General features: G+C 38.2%; 1 protein-coding gene across 1 annotated transcript in view; it reads left to right on the top strand.

Moving 5' to 3' along the window:
* The window catches only part of HACD4 (3-hydroxyacyl-CoA dehydratase 4), a 68,505-nt gene that overhangs the window by 30,613 nt on the left and 12,260 nt on the right, over positions 1-25,632 (top strand). The window lies entirely within an intron of this gene.

Here is a 25,632-nt window from a genome sequence, read left to right as displayed (position 1 = left end):
TTAAGATGATTTGTTCTAGTTCCATAAAAAATGCCATTGGTAATTTGATAGGGATTGCATTGAATCTGTAGATTGCTTTGGGTAGTATAGTCATTTTCACAATATTGATTCTTCCAATCCAAGAACATGGTATATCTCTCCATCTGTTGGTATCATCTTTAATTTCTTTCATCAGTGTCTTATAGTCTTCTGCATACAGGTCTTTTGTCTCCCTAGGTAGGTTTATGCCTAGGTATTTTATTCCTTTTGTTGCAGCGGTAAATGGGAGTGTTTCCTTACTTTCTCTTTCAGATTTTTCATCATTAGTGTATAGGAATGCAAGAGACTTCTGTGCATTAATTTTGTATCCTGCAACTCTACCAAATTCATTGATTAGCTCTAGTAGTTTTCTGTTGGCATCTTTTGGATTCTCTATGTATAGTATCATGTCATCTGCAAACAGTGACAGTTTTACTTCTTCTTTTCCAATTTGTATTCCTTTTATTTCTTTTTCTTCTCTGATTGCTGTGGCTAGGACTTCCAAAACTATGTTGAATAATAGTGGTGAGAGTGGACATCCTTGTCTCGTTCCTGATCTTAGAGGAAATGCTTCCAGTTTTTCACCATTGAGAATGATGTTTGCTGTGGGTTTGTCGTATATGGCCTTTATTATGTTAAGGTAGGTTCCCTCTATGCCCAATTTCTGGAGAGTTTTTATCATAAATGGGTGTTGAATTTTGTCAAAAGCTTTTTCTGCATCTATTGAGATGATCATATGGTTTTTATGCTTCAATTTGTTAATATGGTGTATCACATTGATTGATTTGTGTATATTGAAGAATCCTTGCATCCTTGGGATAAATCCCACTTGATCGTGATGTATGATCCTTTTAATGTGTTGTTGGATTCTGTTTGCTAGTATTTTGTTGAGGATTTTTACATCTATATTCATCAGTGATATTGGTCTGTAGTTTTCTTATTTGTAGTATCTTTGTCTGGTTTTGGTATCAGGGTGATGGTGGCCTCATAGAATGAGTTTGGGAGTGTTCCTTCCTCTGCAATTGTTTGGAAGAGTTTGAGAAGGATGGCTGTTAGCTCTTCTCTAAATGTTTGATAGAATTCACCTCTGAAGCCATCTGGTCCTGGACTGTTGTTTGTTGGAAGATTTTTAATCACAGTTTCAATTTCATTACCTGTAATTGGTCTGTTCATATTTTCTATTTCTTCCTGGTTCAGTCTTGGAAGGTTATACCTTTCTAGGAATTTGTCCATTTCTTCCAGGTTGTCCATTTTATTGGCATAGAGTTGCTTGTAGTAGTCCCTTAGGATGCTTTGTATTTCTGTGGTGTCCATCGTAACTTCTCCTTTTTCATTTCTAACTTTATTGATTTGAGTCCTCTCCCTCTTTTTCTTGGTGAGTCTGGCTAACGGTTTATCAATTTTGTTTATCTTCTCAAAGAACCAGCTTTTAGTTTTATTGATCTTTGCTATTGTTTTCTTTGTTTCTATTTCATTTATTTCTGCTCTGATCTTTATGATTTCTTTCCTTCTGCTAACTTTGGGTTTTGTTTGTTCTTCTTTCTCTGGTTCCTTGAGGTTTAAGGTTAGATTGTTTATTTGAGATTTTTCTTGTTTCATGGGATAGGCTTGTATAGCTATAAACTTCCCTCTTAGAACTGCTTTTGCTGCATCCCACAGGTTTTGAATTGTCGTGTTTTCATTGTCATCTGTCTCTAGGTATTTTTTGATTTCCTCTTTGATTTCTTCAGTGATCTCTTGGTTATTTAGTAACGTATTGTTTAGCCTCCATGTGTTTGTGTTTTTTTACGTTTTTTTCCCCTGTAATTCATTTCTAATCTCATAGTGTTGTGGTCAGAAAAGATGCTTGATATGAGTTCAATTTTCTTAAATTTACTGAGGCTTGACTTGTGACCCAAGATGTGATCTATCCTGGAAAATGTTCCATGTGCACTTGAGAAGAAAGTGTAATCTGCTGTTTTGGGATGGAATGTCCTATAAATATCAATTAAATCTATCTGGTCTATTGTGTCATTTAAAGCTTCTGTTTCCTTATTTATTTTCATTTTGGATGATCTGTCCATTGGTGTAAGTGAAGTGTTAAAGTCCCCCACTATTATTGTGTTACTGTTGATTTCCTCTTTTATAGCTGTTAGCAGTTGCCTTATGTATTGAGGTGCTCCTGTGTTGGGTGCATATATATTTATAATTGTTATATCTTCTTCTTGGATTGATCCCTTTATCATTTGTAGTGTCCTTCCTTGTTTCTTGTAACATTCTTTATTTTAAAGTGTATTTGATATGGGTATAGCTACTTCAGCTTTCTTTTGATTTCCTTTTGCATGGAATATCTTTTTCCATCCCCTCACTTTCAGTCTGTATGTGTCCCTAGGTCTGAAGTGGGTCTCTTGCAGACAGCATATATATGGGTCTTGTTTTTGTATCCATTCAGCAAGCCTGTGTCTTTTGGTTGGAGCATTTAATCCATTCACGTTTAAGGTAATTATCGATATGTATGTTCCTATGACCATTTTCTTAATTGTTTTTGGTTTGTTTTTGTAGGTTCTTTTCTTCCCTTGTGTTTCCCACTTAGAGAAGTTCCTTTAGCATTTGTTGTAGAGCTGGTTTGGTGGTGCTGAATTCTCTTAGCTTTTGCTTGTCTGTAAAGCTTTTGATTTCTCCATCGAATCTGAATGAGATCCTTGCCGGGTAGAGTAATCTTGGTTGTAGGTTCTTCCCTTTCATCACTTTAAGTATATCATGCGACTCCCTTCTGGCTTGTAGAGTTTCTGCTGAGAAATCAGCTGTTAACCTTATGGGAGTTCCCTTGTATGTTATTTGTCGTTTTTCCCTTGGTGCTTTCACTAATTTTTCTTTGTCTTTAATTTTTGCCAATTTGATTACTATGTGTCTTGGCGTGTTTCTCCTTCGGTTTATCCTGTATGGGACTCTCTGCACTTCCTGGACTTGGGTGGCTATTTCCTTTCCCATGTTTGGGAAGTTTTCAACTATAATCTCTTCAAACATTTTCTCTGGTCCTTTCTCTCTCTCTTCTCCTTCTGGGACCCCTATAATGCGAATGTTGTTGCATTTAATGCTGTCCCAGAGGTCTCTTAGGCTGTCTTCATTTCTTTTCATTCTTTTTTTGTTATTCTGTTCTGCAGCAGTGAATTCCACCATTCTGTCTTCCAGGTCACTTATCCATTCTTCTGCCTCAGTTATTCTGCTACTGATTTTTTCTAGTGTAGTTTTCATTTCAGTTATTGTATTGTTCATCTGTGTTTGTTTGTTCTTTAATTCTTCCAGGTCTTTGTTAAACATTTCTTGCATCTTCTCAATCTTTGCCTCCATTGTTTTTCCGAGGTCCTGGATCATCTTCACTATCATTATTCTGAATTCTTTTTCTGGAAGGTTGCCTATCTTCACTTCATTAGTTGTTTTTCTGGGGTTTTATCTTGTTCCTTCATCTGGTACATAGCCCTCTGCCTTTTCATCTTGTCTATCTTTCTGTGAATGTGGTTTTTGTTCCACAGGCTACAGGATTGTAGTTCTTCTTGCTTCTGCTGTCTGCCCTCTGGTGGTTGAGGCTATCTAAGAGGCTTGATGGGAGGGACTGGTTGTGGGTAGAGCTGACTGTTGTTCTGGTGGGCAGAGCTCAGAAAAGCTTTAATCCACTTGACTGTTGATGGGTGGCGCTGGGTTCCCTCCCTGTTGGTTGTTTGGCCTGAGGCAACCCAACACTGGAGCCTACCTGGGCTCTTTGGTGGGGCTAATGACATATTCTGGGAGGGCTCATGCCAAGGAGTACTTCCCAGAACTTCTGCTGCCAGTGTCCTTGTCCCCACAGTGAAACAGAGCCACCCCCCGCCTCTGCAGGAGACCCTCCAACACTAGCAGGTAGGTCTGGTTCAGTCTCCTCCGGGGTCACTGCTCCTTCCCCTGGGTCCCGATGTGCACACTACTTTGTGTGTGCCTTCCAAGAGTGGAGTCTCTGTTTCCCCCTGTCCTGTCGAAGTTCTGCAATCAATTCCTACCAGCTTCAAAGTCTGATTCTCTAGGAATTCCTCCTCCCGTTGCTGGACCCCCAGGTTGAGAAGCCTGACGTGGGGCTCAGAACCTTCACTCCAGTGGGTGGACTTCTGTGGTATAAGTGTTCGCCAGTCTGTGAGTCACCCACTCACCAGTTATGGGATTTGATTTTACTGTGATTGCGCCCCTCCTACCGTCTCATTGTGGCTTCTCCTTTGTCTTTGCATGTTGGGTATCTTTTTTGGTGAGTTCCAGTGTCTTCCTGTCGATGATTGTCTAGCAGGTAGCTGTGATTCTGGTGTTCTCGCAAGAGGGAGTGAGAGCACATCCTACTCTGCCATCTTGGTTCCTCCTCCCCCAACGTTTTAGTTTTTAATCTACATACTGACTTATTCAAGTGATCTTCGATCCTTATTATATATTTGCCTTTCTTATTGGGATTTTCCTATATATTCTTACTTCTTTTCCATTTAGAGTAGACCCTTCACATTTCATTTAAGGTGGGTTTAGTATTGCTGAATTCTTTTAGTTTCTGCTTGTCTGAGAAATTCTTCATCTCTCCTATTCTAAATGATAATCTTGCTGGGTAGAGAATCCTAGGTTGTAGGTTTTTCCTCTTTCAGGGCTTTGAATGTATCATGCCACTCCCTTCCTCCCTTCTGGCCTACAAAGTTTCTGCAGAGAAATCGGTTGATAGCCTTATCAGTGTTCCCTTATATATGACTCTGTTTTTCTCTTGCTGCCTTTAGAATTCTCCCTTTAACTTTTGCCATTTTATTTATGTCTTGGTGTGAGTCTGTTGGGGTTCTTCTTGTTTGGGACCCTTTGTGATTCCTGTACAAGGATATCTGTTTCCTTCTTTAGGTTTGGGAAGTTTTCAGCAATAATTTCTTTAAATATGTTTTTGATCCCCTTCTCTCTCTCTTCTCCTTCTGGAACCTCTGTAATGTGAATGTTGGCACTTTTTATGTTATCCCATAGATCTTGTGTGTTGCTTTGTTTTTTTTTTTCATTTGTCTTTCTGTCTGCTGTTCTGACTGGGTGATTTCTATTACTCTATCTTCCAGGTCACTTATGCGTTCTTGTGTCATTTAGTCTGAGATTCAGTGCTTCTAGAGTGCTTTATCAAAACTAGGCAAAAATCCAAACAGATAGTTATTTATTTTTGATTGGATTTTTGATTGGGTCTTCTTTATAGTTTCTAGTTCCTCGTTAAAATTATCTGTGCTTAGATCAATTCTCTTTCCTAATTCAGTTATCATTTTTATTACCAATGTTTTCAACTCATTGTCTGGTAGACTGATTATCTCTGTTTCATTATTTTTTCAGGGCTTTTTCAATTGAGTGTAGTTCCTCTTCCATTTCACTTAGCTATCTCTGTCTCTATGAATTTTGGTGGAACATTTATATATTATGGTCTTGAAGGGGCGTTTTTATGTGGGAGTGTCCCTAAATAGACTGTGTGTGCCCAGTGTCTTTGTTGTGGACACCAGTCACATCTTTCCTCAGGGTGTGCTGGTTACTATCAGCTTGGTAGGGTGTGTGGCTGGTGTTGAAGGAACTAGAGTCTGTGCAGGGTGTGAGGCGGGACTTCCTCTCTGCTCGTTGGCCATCAGTGCCCTGTCACGGGCAGGGTCTGCTCCCAAGTTGCTAGAGCAGTAGCCCTAAGGGTTGGGTCTGAGCTGGTTCTGTTCTCTTTAAATGTTGTGTTTTTCCTTCTCCCTCCACTGGGGCCTTTGCCCCAAAGGAGGGGAGTGCTGAAATAAGTGGGGCTTATGTACTTACGGAGGTACAATGCACTACCTGTGTAGGTGTCTCTGGCTCTGCTCAGACACAGCCCAAGGGTGCATCTTTTCCCCTGTTGTGGTAGTCCCAGATCTAGTGCTATGTTGTGGCATGGTGTGGGCAGTGTCAGAGCATTTGCTCAGCTTGAGTGGGGATCATGGTGTGTTGGTCACAGGAATTCTAGCAGCTGCACTGCTGTCAGAAGTCTGGGCTTCTGGGGTGCTGTTTGAGTCAGCACCAACAACAGCTGCTGCTGCACCACCTGGACCTCATCCCATGCCCCCCAGTTCACCTCTGCATCCCTAGGTTGAGTCTTTTCCCAGGAACTGGCTGCCCTAGATCCAGTGCCAAGCTGTGTTGTGGAGTGGATGCTACCACACTCCCCAATCACTCAGCTTGGACTGGGGAGTGTGATGAGATAGCAGCTACTAAGGCAGACCTCTCTTAGCTCTGTCTGTTGGCAAGCCAGCCCCTGTGCACTCCTCACGAGTGGAGTCTAGGCTTCTCCAGCTTTTCTATCCGTCCTAGCATTTCTCCAAGCAGCCAAGGGGGCTTGTCTCCTCCATGTAGGACCCCAGGATTGGGATGCCCAGTCGTGGCTCTTCCATCTTACTCCCAAAGGTGAGCGTCTGCCTGTGTAATCTCCATTTTCCTCTTAGTCCCCTCCCAGGGGCACAGGTTTTTCTTCAATGTTTTTCTTCCCATTCTACCCAATTACGTAAGTATCTTTCTTGCAGCCTTGGTTGTATAGGAGTTTTTCTGCCAGTTTCCAGTTAGTTTTGCATGAGAATTGTTCTACATAAAGAGGTATTTTTTTTTAAACATCTTTATTGGAGTATAATTGCTTTACAATGGTGTGTTAGTTTCTGCTTTATAACAAAGTGAATCAGTTATACATATACATGTGTTCCCATATCTCTTCCCTCTTGCATCTCCCTCCCTCCCACCCTCCCATCCCACCCCTCTAGGTGATCTGAGCTGATCTCCCTGTGCTATGCGGCTGTTTCCCACTAGCTATCTATTTTACATTTGGTAGTGTATATATGTCCATGACATTCTCTCACCCTGTCACATCTCACCCCTCCCCCTCCCCGTATCCTCAAGTCCATTCTCTAGTAGGTCTGTGTCTTTATTCCCGTCTTGCCACTAGTTTCTTCATGACCTTTTTTTTTTTCCTTAGATTCCATATATATGTGTTAACATACTGTATTTGTTTTTCTCTTTCTGACTTAACTTCACTCTGTATGACAGACTCTAACTCCATCCACCTCATTACAAATACCTCCATTTCATTTCTTTTTATGGCTGAGTAATATTCCACTGTATATATGTGCCACATCTTTATCCATTCATCCGATGATGGACACTTAGGTTGCTTCCAGGTCCTGGCTATTGTAAATAGAGCTGCAATGAACATTTTGGTACATGACTTTTTGAATTATGGTTTTCTCAGGGTATATGCCCAGTAGTGGGATTGCTGGGTCATATGGTAGTTCTATTTTTAGTTTTTTAAGGAACCTCCATACTGTTCTCCATAGTGGCTGTATCAATTTACATTCCCACCAACAGTGCAAGAGTGTTCCCTTTTCTCCACACCCTCTCCAGCATTTATTGTTTCTAGATTTTTTGATGATGGCCATTCTGACCGGTGTGAGCTGATACCTCATTGTAGTTTTGATTTGCATTTCTCTAATGATTAATGATGTTGAGCATTCTTTCATGTGTCTGTTGGCCATCTGTATATCTTCTTTGGAGAAATGTCTATTTAGGTCTTCTGCCCATTTTTGGATTGGGTTGTTTGTTTTTTTGTTATTGAGCTGCATGAGCTGCTTGTAAATCTTGGAGATTAATCCTTTGTCAGTTGCTTCATTTGCAAATATTTTCTCCCATTCTGAGGGTTGTCTTTTGGTCTTGTTTATGGTTTCCTTTGCTGTGCAAAAGCTTTTAAGTTTCATTAGGTCCCATTTGTTTATTTGTGTTTTTATTTCCATTTCTCTAGGAGCTGGGTCAAAAAGGATCTTGCTGTGATTTATGTCATAGAGTGTTCTGCCTATGTTTTCCTCTAACAGTTTGATAGTGTCTGGCCTTACACTTAGGTCTTTAATCCATTTTGAGTTTATTTTTGTGTATGGTGTCAGGGAGTGTTCTAATTTCATACTTTTACATGTACCTGTCCAGTTTTCCCAGCACCACTTATTGAAGAGGCTGTCTTTTCTCCACTGTATATGCTTGCCTCCTTTATCAAAGATAAGGTGACCAGATGTGCGCGGGTTTATCTCTGGGCTTTCTATACTGTTCCATTGATCTATATTTCTGTTTTTGTGCCAGTACCAAACTGTCTTGATTACTGTAGCTTTGTAATATAGTCTGAAGTCAGGGAGCCTGATTCCTCCAGCTCCGTTTTTCGTTCTCAAGATTGCTTTGGCTATTCGGGGTCTTTTGTGTCTCCATACAAATTGTGAAACTTTTTGTTCTAGATCTGTGAAAAATACCAGTGGTAGTTTGATAGGGATTGCATTGAATCTGTAGATTGCTTTGGGTAGTATAGTCATTTTCACCATGTTGATTCTTCCAATCCAAGAACATGGTATATCTCTCCATCTATTTGTATCATCTTTAATTTCTTTCATCAGTGTCCTATAATTTTCTGCATACAGGTCTTTTGTCTCCTTAGGTAGGTTTATTCCTAGATATTTTATTCTTTTTGTTGCAATGGCAAATGGGAGTGTTTTCTTAATTTCACTTTCAGATATTTCATCATTAGTGTATAGGAATGCAAGAGATTTCTGTGCATTAATTTTGTATCCTGCTACTTTACCAAATTCATTAATTAGCTCTAGTAGTTTTCTGGTAGCATCTTTAGGATTCTCTATGTATAGTATCATGTCATCTGCAAACAGTGACAGCTTTACTTCTTCTTTTCCGATTTGGATTCCTTTTATTTCTTTTTCTTCTCTGATTGCTGTGGCTAGGACTTCCAAAACTATGTTGAATAATAGTGGTGAGAGTGGGCAGCCTTGTCTTGTTCCTGATCTTAGTGGAAATGGTTTCAGTTTTTCACCATTGAGGACAATGTTGGCTGTGGGTTTGTCATATATGGCCTTTATTATGTTGAGGAAAGTTCCCTCTATGCCTACTTTCTGCAGGGCTTTTATCATAAATGGGTGTTGAATTTTGTCGAAAGCTTTCTCTGCATCTATTGAGATGATCATATGGTTTTTCTCCTTCAATTTGTTAATATGATGTATCACGTTGATTGATTTGCGTATATTGAAGAATCCTTGCATTCCTGGGATAAACCCCACTTGATCATGGTGTATGATCCTTTTAATGTGCTGTTGGATTCTGTTTGCTAGTATTTTGTTGAGGATTTTTGCATCTATGTTCATCAGTGATATTGGCCTGTAGTTTTCTTTCTTTGTGACATCTTTGTCTGGTTTTGGTATCAGGATGATGGTGGCCTCGTAGAATGAGTTGGGAAGTGTTCCTCCCTCTGCAATATTTTGGAAGAGTTTGAGAAGGACAGGTGTTAGCTCTTCTCTAAATGTTTGATAGAATTCGCCTGTGAAGCCATCTGGTCCTGGGCTTTTGTTTGTTGGAAGATTTTTAATCACAGTTTCAATTTCAGTGCTTGTGATTGGTCTGTTCACATTTTCTATTTCTTCCTGGTTCAGTCTCGGCAGGTTGTGCATTTCTAAGAATCTGTCCATTTCTTCCAGGTTGTCCATTTTATTGGCATAGAGTTGCTTGTAGTAATCTCTCATGATCGTTTGTATTTCTGCAGTGTCAGTGGTTACTTCTCCTTTTTCATTTCTAATTCTATTGATTTGAGTCTTCTCCCTTTTTCTCTTGATGAGTCTGGCTAATGGTTTATCAATTTTGTTTATCTTCTCGAAGAACCAGCTTTTAGTTTCATTGATTTTTGCTATTGTTTCCTTCATTTCTTTTTCATTTATTTCTGATCTGATCTTTATGATTTCTTTCCTTCTGCTAGCTTTGGGGTTTTTTTGCTCTTCTTTCTCTAATTGCTTTAGGTGCAAGGTTAGGTTGTTTATTCGAGATGTTTCCTGTTTCTTGATGTAGGCTTGTATTGCTATAAACTTCCCTCTTAGAACTGCTTTTGCTGCATCCCATAGGTTTTGGGTCGTCGTGTCTCCATTGTCATTTGTCTCTAGGTATTTTTTGATTTCCCCTTTGATTTCTTCAGTGATCACTTCGTTATTAAGTAGTGTATTGTGTAGCCTCCATGTGTTTGTATTTTTTACAGATCTTTTCCTGTAATTGATATCTAGTCTCATAGCGTTGTGGTCGGAAAAGATACTTGATACGATTTCAATTTTCTTAAATTTACCAAGGCTTGATTTGTGACCCAAGATATGATCTATCCTGGAGAATGGTCCATGAGCACTTGAGAAAAATGTGTATTCTGTTGTTTTTGGGTGGAATGTCCTATAAATATCAATTAAGTCCATCTTGTTTAATGTATCATTTAAAGCTTGTGTTTCCTTATTTATTTTCATTTTGGATGATCTGTCCATTGGTGAAAGTGGGGTGTTAAAGTCCCCTACTATGATTGTGTTACTGTCCATTTCCCCTTTTATGGCTGTTAGTATTTGCCTTATGTATTGAGGTGCTCCTATGTTGGGTGCATAAATATTTACAGTTGTTATACCTTCCTCTTGGATCGATCTCTTGATCATTATATAGTGTCCTTCTTTGTCTCTTGTAATAGTCTTTATTTTAAAGTCTATTTTGTCTGATATGAGTATTGCTACTCCAGCTTTCTTTTGATTTCCATTTGCATGGAATATCTTTTTCCATCCCCTCACTTTCAGTCTGTATGTGTCTCTAGGTCTGAAGTGGGTCTCTTGTAGACAGCATATATATGGGTCTTGTTTTTGTATCCATTCAGCCAGTCTGTGTCTTTTGGTGGGAGCATTTAATCCATTTACATTTAAGGTAATTATCGATATGTATGTTCCTATTCCCATTTTCTTAAATATTTTGGGTTTGTTATTGTAGGTGTTTTCCTTCTCTTGTGTTTCTTGCCTAGAGAAGTTCCTTTAGCATTTGTTGTAAAGCTGGTTTGGTGGTGCTGAACTCTCTCAGCTTTTGCTTGTCTGTAAAGGTTTTAATTTCTCCATCAAATCTGAATGAGATCCTTGCTGGGTAGAGTAACCTTGGTTGTAGGTTTTTCTCCTTCATCACTTTAAGTATATCCTGCCACTCCCTTCTGGCTTGCAGAGTTTCTGCTGAAAGATCAGCTGTTAACCTTATGGGGATTCCCTTGTGTTTTATTTGTTGTTCTTCCCTTGCTGCTTTTAATATGTTTTCTTTATATTTAATTTTTGATAGTTTGATTAATATGTGTCTTGGCGTGTTTCTCCTTGGATTTATCCTGTATGGGACTCTCTGTGCTTCCAGGACTTGATTAACTATTTCCTTTCCCATATTAGGGAAGTTTTCAACTATAATCTCTTCAAATATTTTCTCAGCCCCTTTCTTTTTCTCTTCTTCTTCTGGGACCCCTATAATCCAAATGTTGGTGCGTTTAATGTTGTCCCAGAGGTCTCTGAGACTGTCCTCAGTTCTTTTCATTCTTTTTTCTTTATTCTGCTCTGCAGTAGTTATTTCCACTATTTTATCTTCCAGGTCACTTATCCGTTCTTCTGCCTCAGTTATTCTGCTATTGATTCCATCTAGAGTATTTTTAATTTCATTTATTGTGTTTTTCATCATTGCTTGGTTCCTCTTTAGTTCTTCTACATCCTTGTTAAATGTTTCTTGCATTTTGTCTAGTCTATTTCCAAGATTTTGGATCATCTTTACTATCATTATTCTGAATTCTTTTTCAGGTAGACTGCCTATTTCCTCTTCATTTGTTAGGTCTGGTGTGTTTTGACCCTGCTCCTTCACCTGTTGTGTGTTTTTTTGTCTTCTCATTTTGCTTATCTTACTGTGTTCGGGGTCTCCTTTTCACAGGCTGCAGGTTCATAGTTCCCATTGTTTTTGGTATCTGTCCCCAGTGGCTAAGGTTCGTTCAGTGGGTTCTGTAGGCTTCCTGGTGGAGGGGACTAGTGCCTGTGTTCTGGTGGATGAGGTTGGATCTTGTCTTTCTGGTGGGCACGTCCACATCTGGTGGTGTGTTTTGGGGTGTCTGTGGCCTTACTGTGATTTTAGGCAGCCTCTCTGCTAATGGATGGGGCTGTGTTCCTGTCTTGCTAGTTGTTTGGCATAGGGTGTCCAGCACTGTAGCTTGCTGGTCGTTGAATGAAGCTGGGTCTTGATGTTGAGATGGAGATCTCTGAGAGATTTTCGCCGTTTGGTATTACGTGGAGCTGGAAGGTCTCTTGTGGACCAGTATTCTGAAGTTGGCTCTCCCACCTCAGAGGCACAGCCCTGATGCCTGGCTGGAGCACCAAGAGCCTTTCATCCACACGGCTCAGAATAAAAGGGAGAAAAAAATAGAAAGAAAGAAAGAAAGAGGATAAAATAAAATAAAATAAAACTATTATAATAAAATTTAAGAAAAAAAATAAATTTATTAAGAAAAATTTTTAAAAATAGATTTATTAATTTTTTATAAGAAAAAAATTAAGAAAAAATTTATTAAGAAAAAAAATTTTTAATTTTTAAAAATAAAAAATATGAAAAAACTTATTGAAAAAATTTTTTTAATTTCTAAAAATAGGAAATAAGGAAAAAATTATTAAGAAAACATTTATTAGGAAAAAAAATTTTTTTAAGTAAAAAAAGAAAAAAAAAAAAAAAAAAGGACGGACCTAACCCTAGGACTAATGGTGAAAGCAAAGCTATACAGACAAAATCTCACCCAGAAGCATACACATATACACTCACAAAAAAAGGAAAAGGGGAAAAATTAATATATCCTGCTCCCAAAGTCCACCTCCTGAATTTGGGATGATTCGTTGTCTATTCAGGTATTCAACAGATGCAGGCACATCAAGTTGTTTGGGGAGCTTTAATCCGCTGCTTCTGAGGCTGCTGGGAGAGATTTCCCTTTCTCTTCTTTGTTCACACAGCTCCCGGGGTTCAGCTTTGGATTTGGACCCGCCTCTGCATGTAGGTCGCCTGAGGGCGTCCGTTCCCCGCCCAGACAGAACGGGGTTAAAGGAGCAGCTGCTTCGGCGGCTTTGGCTCACTCAGGACGGTGGGAGAGAGGGGTACGGATGCGGGGTGAGCCTGCGGTGGCAGACGCCGTTGTGACGTTGCAGCAGCCTGAGGCGCGCTGTGTGTTCTCCCGGGGAAGTTGTCCCTGGATCACGGGAGCCTGGCAGTGGCGGGCTGCACCGGCTCCCGGGAGGGGCGGTGTGGAGAGTGACCTGTGCTTGCACACAGGCTTCTTGGTGGCGGCAGCAGCAGCCTTAGCGTCTCCTGCCTGTCTCTGGGGTCCGCGCTGATAACTGCGGCTCACGCCCGTCTCTGGGGTCCGCGCTGTTAGCCGCGGCTCGTGCCCGTCTCTGGGGTCCGCGCTGATAGCCGCGGCTCACGCCTGTCTCTGGAGTTCGTTTAGGCGGTGCTCTGAATCCCCTCTCCTTGCGCGCCGCGAAACAAAGTGGCAAGAAAAAGTCTCTTGCCTCTTCGGCAGCTGCAGACTTTTTCCCGGACTCCCTCCTGGCTAGCACCGAAGCCGGAGCCTCAGCTCCCAGCCCCCGCCCGCCCCGGCGGCTGAGCAGACAAGCCTCTCGGGCTGGTGAGTGCTGCTCGGCACTGATCCTCCGTGTGGGAATCTCTCCGCTTTGCCCTCCGCACCCCTGTGGCTGTGCTCTCCTCCATGGCTCCGAAGCTTCCCCCCTGTGCCACCCGCAGTCTCTGCCCACGAAGGGGCTTCCTAGTGCGTGGAAACCTTTCCTCCTTCATGGCTCCCTCCCACTGGTGCAGGTCTCGTCCCTATTCTTTTGTCTCTGTTATTTATTTTTTCTTTTGCCCTACCCAAGTACGTGGGGATTTTCTTGCCTTTTGGGAGGTCTGACGTCTTCTGCCAGCGTTCAGTGGGTGTTCTGTAGGAGCAGTTCCACGTGTAGATGTATTTCTACTGTATCTGTGGGAAGGAAGGTGATCTCCGCGTCTTACTCTTCCGCCATCTTGCCTCGTCCCCAGAGGTATTTTTGATGTGTTTTAGTGGAGGGAGGTGAGCTCCACATCCTCTTACTCCACCATCTTGGTCCCCCTTCTCTATTTTGCTTTTAATGTTGCTTATTTCATGCCTAAACTAAAAAAAAAATGAAAGCTTTAGTGGGTAAAGAGAACAGAACCCCTTTGCAAACTTTAGATGACTTAGTCTAGCTTCCTCCCAATAAAGATGGCTACCTACATTGCTGAAATATATGATTATACATGAAATATATCTCACTAAAATGAAGAGAAAGAAGTAGAAAAACTAAACTTTATGGGGTCATTATAAGAAATTAAAATTTCATTACTAAGTAATAACTTTACTTTTTAAACCAGGTTACCTTAAGAACCTTCCTACTTCTTGAGGTAGAAAACCAAAATAAACAGTAAATTTATAATTATGGTAATTTTGGAGTAGAGATTATGATTCACAATAATTTACGATATGTGCAACAATTGTAACGTTAAAAAATCTGTGATTTTGTTTGGTGACAGAGTCCCAATTGTTATTATTACTGTGGCTGGTTGACTGTATTCATTATTGAAAGAAATACATTCTGATAGAGATTGGTGAAAATAAGGATGCAATTTCTTTTCTCACTCAAATTCGTGTTCCCCAGATTAAGAAGCTGAGACAGTAAACATCTAGTTAATCGGGTGTTGCCCAGATTGCAAAGCTGATGTCTTTGGCTATCTGTTTTAACCATGTGTACCAAATCTTCATTTCATTTTGTTCAGTGTCATCAAAGGCTTACTTTCTGAAATCTAATTAATATAGATGAAATAGGAACCATTAGATATTTGGAAAGCATGAGACATAACTTTTTAAATTATCTGTCTCTGGAGTTTCAAATGCCAAGTCGCATTGCCTGAAGTTCCAAGTAACACTAGCTAAGGAATACTGATTACATCAGCAGTGCTTCTGGTGCTGAGAAAAAAGAAAAAAAGAGTAAAATTGAACTGAATCAAAACTGCTTTGGAGAATTTATTTCATCACTCAGCAAAAGTCTACCTAAAAATACAAGTAGAACACACAAGTAATATCATCAGAGTCATTGAGATTTTCCTTTAAGAAGGTACTTGAATGAAAACCAATAACTAGCACTTCAAATCACATCCATTCAGTATAGATGTGTTTTATTTTACTCCAGTATGCTTTTCGGGAAACATTCTTATCTTCGTCTTAGATTTTCATTCAATAAAAAGGTTAACCTTAGTAGAATGAGTTGGTTCCTAGTCGGCTGTATACATATGCCTATGTTTACTCAAGAAACTTATTTTGTACCTACAATATGTCAGGCACAGCACAACATTATAGAACCTTTACCAGGCTTCTTATATGCAAGTTTGTTGTCCAAAAATGTACCATGTCTCACTGAGCTCCCTAAGAGAAGTTAACTTTTTTTGTTGGTTTGTTTTTCAACTACATCTGCCTATCTTGAGCAGATTATCACTTACAAGAATCTGCATTTCTTTCAAAAGTTGAAGGAGATAATATCATCAATATCTGTTTCTCCAGAGAAAGAATCTTACATTTATTTAAACTTATGTACAGAGAAAACACAGTCACATTTTATTTTATTGTGCTGAAGTATTAAAGTGACTTAAAATTAAAAGCTATCTCCCCTTTCCCTAACAACTCCCTCTCATTGGTTTAATTTTTGCTTTGAAAACATCATGTGTTCCTTTGTTCAGATAATTTTTACTCTCTTCTTCTGGGTCTAAGTGACAAGCTAATTTTGATATGGCACTTTTCTCCAGGGCAGTTTTTCTAAGTAATTCCAGGGAGCAACAGTCACAGAATTAACAAGAGTGCCTATTTAGAATCCAGATTCCTGGGCTCCACTAAAGATCTATTGAATCAGAAGCTTTGGTAATTAGCTCAGGAGCCTGCATTTTGACAGGCTCCTCAAATGAGCCTCATATTCACTACAGTTTGGCAACCACTGCTTTTGAGTATAAAGTATTTCAGCTTTGGACAGAAAACTGCTAATAAGAACTATTTATATAAAAGCCACCATACAATATAGTTCTCTGTTTGTAGAACTGAGATAATGGCATTCATTTTTTCTTATATTTATATAGTTTTAAACCTACTAAATAGGAATTATTAACAAATTAGTCTGTCTTTGCTAAGGGTAGCTGGAATTTTAAATCTCATCTTAAAAAAGGTTCCAGTCAATTAATTCTATATGAAAATCAACTAGTAAAAATATGCTTTAATTCATCAGATAAATGTAGGCATCCATTGTGTACTTACTTAGTGGTATTCAGCTGAACCATGGGGTCCTGTGATACATAATGTGTTCTAGAGGTAAGAGCACTGTTTTGTTGTTGTTGTTATTGTTATTGAAGTACAGTTGATGTACACTATCAGGTAAACAATATAGTGATTCACAGTTTTTAAAGGTTGTATTCCACTTATAGTTATAAAACACTGACTATATTCCTTGTGTTGTACAATATCCTTATAGCTTACTTATTTTATACATAGTAATTTGTACCTCTTAATTCCCTACCCCTATCTTACCCCTCCCCCTTACCCTCTCCCTACTGGTAACCACCAGTTTGTTTATCTGTGAGTCAGTTTCTTTTTTGTTATATTCACTAGTTTATTTTATTTTTTAGATTATACATATAAGTGATATTATACAGTATTTCTTTCTCTGACTTTTTAAAATATTTATTTATTTTGGCTGCGTCGGGTCTTCATTGTGGTGTGCGGGCTTCTCTCTAGTTGTGGTGCACGTGCTCCAGGGCACGTGGGCTCTGTAGTTTTTGTGGCACACGGGCTCTCTCATTGAAGCACGCAAGCTCAGTAGTTGTGGCGCACGGGCTTAGTTGCCCCATGGCGTGTGGGATCTTAGTTCCCCAACCGGGGATCGAACCTGGGTCCCCTGCATTGGAAGGCAGATTCTTTACCACTGGACCACCAGGGAAGTCCCGCTGACTTATTTCATTTAGCATAAAACCCTCCAAGTCCATCCATGTTGTTGCAAATGGCAAAATTTCATTGTTTCTTATGGCTGTATAGAATTCCATTGTGTGTGTGTGTATATATATATATATATATATATGTATATGTATATATATGTATATATACTACATCTTCTTTATCCATTCATCTGTTGTTGGATACTTAGGTTGCTTCCATATTTTGGCAATCATAAATAATGCTGCTTTGAACATTGGGATGCATGAATCTTTTTGAATTAGTGTTTTTGTGTTTTGGGGGCTAAATACCCAAGAGTGGAATTGCTGGGTCATGTGACAGTTCTATTTTTAGTTTTTTGATATACTGTTTTCTATAGTGACTGCACCAATTTACATTCTCACAAAGAGTGTATGAGGGTGGCCCTTTTCTCCACATCCTTGCCAGTATTTGTTATTTGTGTTCTTTTTGATGATAGCCATTCTGATAGGTGTGAAGTGATATCTCATTGTGGTTTTAATTTGCATTTCCCTGATGATTAATGATATTGAGCATCTTTTCATGTACCTGTTGCCCATGTGTATGTCTTCTTTGGAAAAATGTCTATTTAGGTTTTCTGCCCATTTTTAATCAGAATTTTTTTTTTTGATGTTGAGTTGTATAAGCTGTTTATATGTTTTGGATATAAACCCCTTATTGGTCATATAATTTGCAAACATTTTCTCCCATTCAGTCAGTTGTCTTTTCGTTTTATCAATGGTTTCCTTTGCTGTGCAAAAGCTTTTAAGTTTAATTAGGTCCCATTTGTTTATTTTTGCTTTTGTTTTCTTTGCTTTAGGAGAAAGCAAAAACTATTGCTGATTTATGTCAAAGAGTGTTCCATCTATGTTTTCTTCTAGGAGTTTTATAGTTTCCAGTCTTACGTTTAGGTCTTTAATCCATTTTGAGCTTATTTTTGTAATGGTGTGAGGAAATGTTCTAATCTCATTGTTTTACATGTTGCTGTCCAGTTTTCCCAGCACCACTTATTGAGCAGACTGTCTTTTCTTCATTGTGTATGCTTGCCTTCCTTGTCATAGATTAATTGACCGTAAGTGCATGGATTTATTTCTGGGCTCTGTATTCTGTTCCATTGATCTGTGTGTCTGTTTTTGTGCCAGTGCCATACTGTTTTGATTTCTGTAGCTTTGTAGTATAGTCTGAAGTTAGGGTGTGAGATTCCTCCAGTTCTGGTCTTCTTTATCAAGACTGTTTTGGCTATTTGGGGCCTTTTGTGTTTCCATACAAATTTAAAAACCATTTGTTCTATTTCTGTGAAAAATGTCATGGATATTTTGATAGGGATTGCACTGAACTGTAGATTTCCTTGGGTGGGTAGTATGGTCGTTTTAACAATATTAATTCTTCCAAAACATGAACACAATATATCTTTCCATCTGTTTGTGTCATCTTCAATCTCTTCATCAGTCTCTTATAGTTTTCCAAGGTCTTTTATGATACTTCCTTAGGGAGATTTATTCCTAGGTATTTTATTCCTTTTGATATGATTGTAAATGGGATTGTTTCCTTAATTTCTCTTTCTGATAGTTCATTGTTAGTGTATAGAAAAGCAGCCAATTTCTGTATATTAATTTTGTATCCTGTAACTTTACCATATTCATTGATGAGCTCTAGAATTTTTTTGATGGTGTCTTTAGGATTTTCTGTGTATAGCATCATGTCACCTGCAAACAGTGAGTTTTGCTTCTTTTCCAATTTGGATTCCTTTTATTTCTTTTTCTTGTCTGATTGCTGTGGCTAAGATTTCCAATACTATGTTGAATAAAAGTGGTGAGAGTGGGCATCCTTGACTTGTTCCTGATCTTAGAGGAAATACTTTCTGCTTTTCACTGTTGAGTATGATGTTAGCTGTGGGTTTGTTGTATATGGCCTTTATTATGTTGACGTATGTTCTCTCTATGCCAACTGTCTGGAGAGTTTTTATCATAAATAGATGCTGGATTTTTAAAATGCGTTTTCTTCATCTACTGAGATGATCATGTGGTTTTTATTCTTCAGTTTGTTAATGTAGTGTGTCACATTGATTGATTTGCAGATATTGAAAAATCCTTGCATCCCTGGGTTAAATCCCACTTGGTCATGGTGTATGATCCTTTTGCTGTTTTGGTGGATTGGGTTTGCTAATATTTTGTTGAGGATTTTTGCATCTCTGTTCGTCAGTGATATTGGCCTCGTAATTTCCTTTTTTTATGATGTCTTTATCTGGTTTTGGTATCAGGGTGTTGCTGGCCTCATAGAATGAGTTCAAAAGCATTCCTTCCTCTGCTATTTTTTGGAATAGTTTGAGGAGGATGGTTGTTAACTCTTCTCTAAATGTTTGGTAGAATTTACCTGTGAAGCTCTCTGGCCCTGGACATTCGTTTGCTGGGAGCTTTTTAAATTACTGATTCAGTTCCATTACTGGTAATTGGTCTGTTCCCATTTTCTATTTCTTCTTAGTTCAGGAGATTGTATGTTTCTAGGATTTTTTTCATTTCTTCTAGATTGTCCATTTTACTGGCATATAGTTGTTCATAGTAGTTTCTTATGATTCTTTGTATTTCTGTGGTGTTGGTTGTAACTTCTCCTTTTTCATTTCTGATTTTATTGATTTGCACCCTCTTTTTTTCTTGATGAGTCTGGCTAAAGGTTTATCAATTTCGTTTATCTTTTCAAAGAACTGGCTCTTAGTATCATTGATCTTTTCAATTGTTTTTTTAGTCTCTATTTCTGCTCTGATCTTGATGATTTCTTTCCTTCTACTAACTTTTGAGTTTTGTTTGTCCTTCTTTGTCTAGCTCTTTTAGATGTAAGGTTATGTTGTTAATTTGAGATTTTTCTTGTTTCCTGAGGTAAGCTTGTATTGCTATAAACTTCCCTCTTAGAATTGCTTTTGCCGTGTCCCCAGTGTTTCCTTATTGATTTTCTAGCTGGATAATCTGTCCATTGATGTAAGTAGCGTTTTAAAGTCCCCAACTATTACTGTGTTACTGGCGATTTCTCCCTTTATATCTGTTAATACTTGTTTTATGTTTAGGTGCTCCTATGTTGGGCGCATATGTATTTACAGTTGTTATATCTTCTTCTTGGATTGAGCCCTTCATCGTTGTGTAATGTGATTCTTTCTCTCTTTTAACAGTCCTTATTTTAAAGTCTATTTTTTTTCTGATATAAGTATTGCTACCCCAGCTTTCTTTTGATTTCCATTTGCATGGAATGCCTTTTTTCCATCCCCTCACTTCCAGATCTGAAGTGAGTCTCTTGTAGATAGCATATATACGGGTCTTGTTTTTGTATCCATTCATCTACTTTATGTCTTTTGATTGGAACATTTAGTCCATTTACATTGAAAATAATTATTGATATGTATGTTCTCATTGCCAGTTTGTTAATTGTTTTGGGGTTGTTTTTGTAGGTCTTTTTTTATTCCTTTCTTCTTCTTTTGTTCTCTTGTGATTGGATGACTATCTTCAGTGTTATGTATAGATTCCTTTTTTGTGTGTGTATCTATTATCAATTTTTGGTTTATGGTTAACATGAGGTTTATATATAGCAATCTATATATACATGTGATTGTTGTAAGTTGCTGATCTCTTAATTTCAAATGCATTTTAACAATCGTGCATTTGTACTCTCCTCCCCTCAAAATTACTCTTTTTGATATCATATTTTACATATAATTGTTTTGTGTATCTCTTAACTGCTTATTGTGGATATAGATGATTTTACTACTTTTGTCTTTTAACTTTCCTACTAGCTTTTTGCATGGTTGATTTCCTACCTTTACTATATGTTTGCCTTTACCAGTGAGCTTTTTCCTTTCGTGGTTTTCATGTTTCTTGTTGTGTTCTTTTTTTACTTAGAGAAGTTCCTTTAACATTTCTTGTAAAGGTGGTTTGGTGGTGCTGAACTCTTTTAGCTTTTGCCTGTCTGTGAAGCTGTTGATCTCTCCATCAAATATGAATGAGAGCTTTGCTTGGTAGAGTATTCTTGGTTTTTCCTTTCATCACTTTAAAATATATTGTGCCAATCCCTTCTGGCCTACAGAGTTTATGTGGAAAAATCAGCTGATAGTGTTATGGGGGTTCCCTTGTATGTAATGTGTTGCTTTTCCCTTGCTTCTTTTAATATTCTCTTTTTACCTTTAATTTTTGCCATTTTAGTTACAGTGTGTCTTTTTAAAAAAATTTATTGGATTATAGTTGGTTTACAATGTTGGGTTAATTTCAGGTGAACAGCAGAGTGATTAAGTTATATGTATACATATATTCCTTTCTTTTCAGATTCTTTTCTCATATAGGTTATCACAGAATATTGAGTAGAGTTCCCTGTGCTAGACAGTAGGTCCTTGTTGGTTATCTATCTTATATATAGTAGTGTGTGTATGTTAATCCCAAGCTCCTGATTTATCCCTCCCCCTTCACGTTTCTGCTTTGGTAACCATAAGTTTGTTTTTTTATATCTGTAAGTCTGTTTCTGTTTTGTAAATAAGTTCATTTGTATCATTTTTAAAAATTAGATTCCACATATAAGCGATATCATATATTTGTCTTTCTCTGTTTGAGTGACTTCACTTAGTATGATAATCTCTAGGTCCATCCATGTTGTTGCAAATGGCGTTATTTCATTCTTTTTTATGGTTTGAGTAATATTCCATTGTATATTTGTACCACATCTTCATTATCCATTCATCTGTTGATGGACATCTAGGTTGCTTCCATGTCTTGGCTATTGTATATAGTCCTGCAATGAACATTGGGGTGCATATATCTTTTCTAACTATGGTTTTCTCCAGATATATGCCCACGAGTGGGATTGCTGGATTATATGATAACTCTATTTTTAGTTGTTTAAGGAACCTCCATGCTATTCTCCTTAGTGATTGTACAAATTTACATCCCCCCCCTGGCAACAGTGTAGCAGGGTTCCCTTTTCTCCACACCCTCTCCAGCATGCATTGTTTGTAGACTTTTTGACGATGGCCATTCTGACCAGTGTGAGGTGATACCTTATTGTAGTTTTGATTTGCATTTCTCTGATAATTAGTGATGTTGAGTATCTTTTCATGTGCTTTTTGGCCATCTGTATGTCTTCTTTGGAGAAATGTCTATTTAATCTTCTGCCCATTATTTGATTGGGTTGTTTTTTTGATATTGAGCTGTATGAGCTGTTTGTATATTTTGGAGATTAATCCCTTGTTGGTCGATTCTTTTGCAAATATTTTCTTCCACTCTGTGGGTTGTCTTTTTGTTTTACTTATGATTTTGTTTACTCTGCAGACGCTTTTAAGTTTACTTAGGTCCCATTTGTTTTTATTTTCATTACTCTCAGAGGTGGATCAAAAAAGATACTGCTGAAATTTATCTCAAAGAGTGTTCTGCCTTATGTTTTCCTCTAAGAGTTTTATAGTGTATGGCATTACATTTAGGTCTTTGATCCATTTTGAGTTTATTTTTATGTATAGTGTGAGAGAACGTTCTAATTTCATTATTTTATATGTAGCTGTCCAGTTTTCCCAGCACCACTTATTGAAGAGATTGTCTTTTCTCCATTGTATATTCTTGCCTCTTTGTCGTAGATTAATTAACCATAGGGGCATGGGTTTATTTCTGGGCTTTCTATTTTGTTCCATTGATCTATATTTCTATTTTTGTGCCAGTACCATACTCTCTTGATTACTGTAGCTTTGTAGTATAGTCTAAAGTCAGGGAGTGTGACTCCTCAAGCTCCATTTTTCTTTCTCAAGATTGTTTGGCTCTTCGGGGTCTTTTGTGTTTCCATACAAATTTAAAATTTTTTTGTTCCAGTTCTGTGAAAAATGCCATTGGTAATTTGATAGGGATTGCATTGAATCTGTAGATTGCTTTGGTAGTATAGTCATTTTCACAATATTGATTCTTCCAATCCAAGAACATGGTATATCGCTCCATCTGTTTGTGTCGTCTTTGATTTCTTTCATCAGTATCTTAAAGTTTTCTGCATACAGGTCTTTTGCCTCCTTAGGTAGGTTTCTTGATAGGTATTTTATTCTTTTTTTGCAATGGAAAATAGGATTGTTTCCTTAATTTCTCTTTCTGATCTTTCATTGTTAGTGTATAGGAGTGCAAGAGATTTCTGTGCATTAATTTTGTATCCAGCAACTTTACCAAATTCACTGATTAGCTCTAGTAGTTTTCTGGTGGCATCTTTAGGATTTTCTGTGTTTAGTATTATGTCATCTGCAAACAGTGACAGTTTTACTTCTTCTTTTCCTATTTGTATTCCTTTTATTTCTTTTTCTTCTCTCACTGCCGTGGCTAGGATTTCCAATACTATGTTGAATAGTAGTGGCAAGAATGGACACCCTTGTTCCTGATCTTAGAGGAAATGCTTTTAGTTTTTCACCATTGAGAATGATGTTTGCTGTGGGTTTGTCATAGATGGGCTTTATTATGTTGAGGTAGTTTCCCTCTATGCCCACTTTCTGGAGAGTTTTTATCATAAATGGGTGTTGAATTTTGTCAGAAGCTTTTTCTGCATCTATTGAGATGATCATATGGTTTTTATTCTTCAGTTTGTTAATGTGGTGTATCACACTGATTGATTTGCAGATATTGAAGAATCCTTGCATCCCTGGGATAAATCCCACTTGATCATGGTGTATGATCGTTGTACTATACTGTTGGATTCAGTTTGCTAGTATTTTGTTGAGTATTTTTGTGTTTATGTTCATCAGTGATATTGGCCTGTAATTTTCTTTTTTTGTGATATCTTCGTCTGGTTTTGGTATCAGGGTGATGGTGGCCTTGTAGAATGAGCTTGGGAGTGTTCCTTCCTCTGCAATTTTTTGGAAGAGTTTCAGAAGGATAGGTGTTAAGTCTTCTCTAAATGTTTGATAGAATTTGCCTGTGAAGCCATCTGGTCCTGGACTTTTGTTTGTTGGAAGTTTTTAAATCACAGTTTCAATTTTAGTACTTACGATTGGTCTGTTAATATTTTCTATTTCTTTCTGGTTCAGTCTTGGAATGTTGTATCTTTCTAAGAATTTGTCCATTTCTTCTAGGTTGTCCATTTTATTGGCATATAGTTGTTTGTAGTAGTCTCTTATGATCCTTTGTATTTCTGTGGTGTCAGTTGTAACTTTTTTCATTTCTAATTTTATTGATTTGTGTCCTCTCCCTTTTTTTCTTGATGAGTCTGGCTAAAGGTTTATCAATTTTGTTTATCATCTCAAAGAACCAGCTTTTTGCTTCATTGATCTTTTCCATTGTTTTCTTCATCTCTATTTCATTAATTTCTGCTCTGATCTTTATGATTTCTTTCCTTCTACTAAGTTTGGGTTTTGTTTGTTCTTTCTCTAGTTGCTTTAGGTGTAAGGTTAGATTGTTTATTTGAGATTTTTCTTGTTTCCTGAGGTAAGATTGTATTGTTATAGACTTCCCTGTTAGAACTACTTTTGCTGCATCCAACAGGTTTTGGACCATTGTGTTTTCGTTAGTTACTTGGCCTGAGGTGTCTCAGCACTGGTGCCTACAGACTATTGGGAAAGGGTGGGGTGGGCCCTGGGGCTAATAAGGTAGAGGGAGGATTCCACAGTCAGCACCAGTGTCCACATGGTAGGAGTTCCCAAAAATGGCTGCCTACAGTGTCTATGTCCCCAGGGTGAGCTGCAGTTGCCTCCTGCCTTTCTGCAAGGCTCTCCAGGATTAGTAGGTAGGTCTTACCCAGGCTCCTCTCAAATTACTGCCTCTGCCCTGTGTCGAGGAGGGTGTCAGATTTTGTGTGAGCCCCTAAAGGGTGAAGTCTTTATTTCCCTCAGCCCTCTGGGACTCCCGAAAGTAAGCCCTGCTGGCCTTCAAAGCCAAATGCTGTGTCTTCCTGGTGCAGGACTCCCAGGCTAGGGAGCTCACTCCTTTGGGAGAAACTCTGCAATTGTTATTATTCTCCTGTTTGTGGATCATCCACCTGGGGTTATGAGACTTGACTATATCACAATTCTGCGCTCCCCGTACTCATCTCATTGTGGTTCCTTCTTGATATCTTTAGTTGTAAGAGATCTTTTTTGGTAGGTTCTGGTCATTTTCATCAATGGGTGTTCTGCACATAGTTGTAACTTTGGTGTGCCTGTGAGAGGAGGAGAGCTCAGGGCCATTCTACTCTGCCATCCTGCGCAGTCCTCTCAAGAATGCTGGTTTTGATTTCAAATCCAGCCCCCGTATTTCCTAACTGAATGACTCTCTGAGTCCCAGTTTACTTAACTGCCCAAGGCTGTTGTGAAGAGCAAATGAAATATGGTAAAGTAAACCTCTGTAAATTATAAAGGGCCATACAGAAGTAGGAATGCTTTTCTTTATTACATGATGGTTTACTGATTTATATTTTCTGAATGTAAGCTCCACAAGGGCAGGAATATCATGTCTTGTTTACTTTGTACCCCAGAACCTTGTATGGTGGTACATAGTAGACACTCAGAGTCGTTGTGCAACTCTGACTTTATGGATTACTACTACTACATCCAGGAAAAAAAAAACTATACTTTAAGAAATATATCAGATTAACTAGGTGATGTTTCAGTTATTTTGGATTTATCTCAAAGGGTGCTTCATGTTCAGAAGACACATATAGAGGTTTTTTAAAAAAAAAACTTACATAAATATCTTTCCTTAATGTGCTACTTGCTTCTAGAGTGTATTAATTGTTACAGATAATAATTTTTTACTTAAGAAATTTCCATT

This window comes from Eschrichtius robustus, chromosome 10 (genome assembly GCF_028021215.1).
Source record: "Eschrichtius robustus isolate mEscRob2 chromosome 10, mEscRob2.pri, whole genome shotgun sequence".
Taxonomy (NCBI): Eukaryota; Metazoa; Chordata; class Mammalia; order Artiodactyla; family Eschrichtiidae; genus Eschrichtius; species Eschrichtius robustus.
This window is presented reverse-complemented; position numbering and strand designations above follow the sequence as displayed.